The 1,926-nt window shown below is 51.5% G+C and overlaps 1 pseudogene; it reads right to left on the bottom strand.

Moving 5' to 3' along the window:
- The window catches only part of LOC107695164 (uncharacterized), a 40,651-nt pseudogene extending 40,125 nt beyond the window's left edge, over window positions 1-526 (bottom strand).
- Window positions 527-1,926: the final 1,400 nt, after the last annotated feature.

Here is a 1,926-nt window from a genome sequence, read left to right as displayed (position 1 = left end):
GGCGAGGGAGAAACCGCTGGAACGCCGCCGCCTGTTTATGGGTCTCCTGGTACCTGTCGACGACCGAATTGACGGCGTCGCCAAACAGGCCAGAAGGCGCAAGCGGGGCGTCCATTAGGCAGACCTTGTCTCTCTCTTTCATATCTGACAAGATCAGCCATAAATGCCTCTCCGCTGCCACCATAGCTGACATAGACCTGCCAATGGCACGGACGATCTCTTTAGTGGCGCGGAGAGACAAATCAGCGGTCCTCCTGAGCTCGGTAATATCCTCAGATTTTACCTGCTCACCCTCATCTAGCTCTTTCAGCAGGTCGGCTTGGTACGCCTGTAACACCGCCATGGTGTGCAGACACGCACCAGCCTGACCCGCTGCCGAGTACCCTTTGCCCACCAGCACTGATGTTGTGTGCAGCGGCTTGGAGGGCAATGCCGGAGCCTTCAAAGACGATGCCGTGCCGGGAGACAGATAGCTCGCAAGCGTCTGTTCTACCCGGGGCATCGTCTTATAACCGCGCTCATTCATCGCCACCACATTGCCATAATAATCGGAGGCGGGAATAAAGAGGTGGGCCGATAATGGTCTTCCCCACGACCTCGACACCTCGGTGTGGAGGTCGGGGAAAAAAGGCAGGCTCCGGCGCGGAGGTGGTGGCTTAACACGCAGAAACCGCTCATCCAATTTGCTTTTCTGCGGCTCAGCCATCTTCTCGGCGGGCCATTCGATATTTAATTTGGCCACGGCACGAGTTACCACCTCCAACAGCTCCTCATACTGGGGCGATTGAGGGGGCGAATCCTCATCGACGCCCACCACATCAACTTCCTCGGAGGAAGACAGGCGGAGCGCCGAGCTCGCTCCCCGGGGGGGGGGAAGTAACCGCAGCACGGGCTTCCGCAGCGAGCGCTGGATCTGGCGGGTGAGGAAGAAGATAGGGACTCGCCCGTCTCCATTCCCTCCGCCAGTTCCAGCTGCGAACCCCACGAGCGTAATCGCCGCTCCGGCTCGGCGGAAGCGGGACCTGCACCGCGGGGTTCCCGCGGGGGCCTGCAGTAACTCATAGCCCCGGGGCCCAGTGAGGTCTTAATGCGGCCCTGAGCGGCGCGGATCATTTCATAAAGTTAACAGCTATAACACCAGCACCAAAGACTTTTAAAATAAGTTTAGTTCAAAACTCACTTTCAGACAGCAGCGAGTGTTTGAAATAACTTGATCCAAAGTGTATTATGATCACCATACAAGGCAGAAATATTTATAAGCGATGCAAAAGACTATGCACGCTAGCCACTAACCTTACTATAGTATACATAAATACGACCGCTTGAAGAAATCAGACGTCAGCTTCTAATTCTCTATCACAATCGTGTATTTATGTAGTAATATATTTTATCTGTCATAAGCGTATTGTAAGGGAAACAGGTCAATTTAGCTCAAAGGGAATCATTTAAGATTTTAAAGGGAACTCCACCAATAATATGTAAGGGAATTTGGACAGAATCACTGTTTTACGGCTGATCACTGAGACGGCCAGCGATTCAGTAAATGAGACGTATGACATCAATTCTGCAATGGATATTTATATCCTTATTACTGTAAAACATTGATGCTTTTGGATTTAAATCTTTAACAAACCATGCAAACAAACGGCCGCTTTTATCATGTTCGTTTTGAGATCGCGCTAGTTCTAGTGACTTATTTCTTATTAGTTTTATGATAACTTCTCTTTGTTGGTGAAATGATGGGGTTGCGTAACGTTCCTGAGAGGCGTGTAAAGGGCGGTTTTTAGTGAAGTGCAGCGGAGCTTCTGGCCCGACGGTGGAAACGCATCGTGATTTTGGGCTCGGTGCTACAGGTCCAAGGCTATTAGCCCACCCGGCCTATTTAAAGCACTGGCTCTCACTGGCCCGACAGTGGAAAAGCGGCTA

The sequence above is a fragment of the Sinocyclocheilus anshuiensis genome, unplaced genomic scaffold (assembly GCF_001515605.1).
Source record: "Sinocyclocheilus anshuiensis isolate Anshui unplaced genomic scaffold, SAMN03320099.WGS_v1.1 scaffold550, whole genome shotgun sequence".
NCBI classification, from domain to species: Eukaryota; Metazoa; Chordata; class Actinopteri; order Cypriniformes; family Cyprinidae; genus Sinocyclocheilus; species Sinocyclocheilus anshuiensis.
The sequence above is the reverse complement of the archived record's forward strand: the minus strand, read 5'-3'. Positions and strand labels throughout refer to the sequence as shown.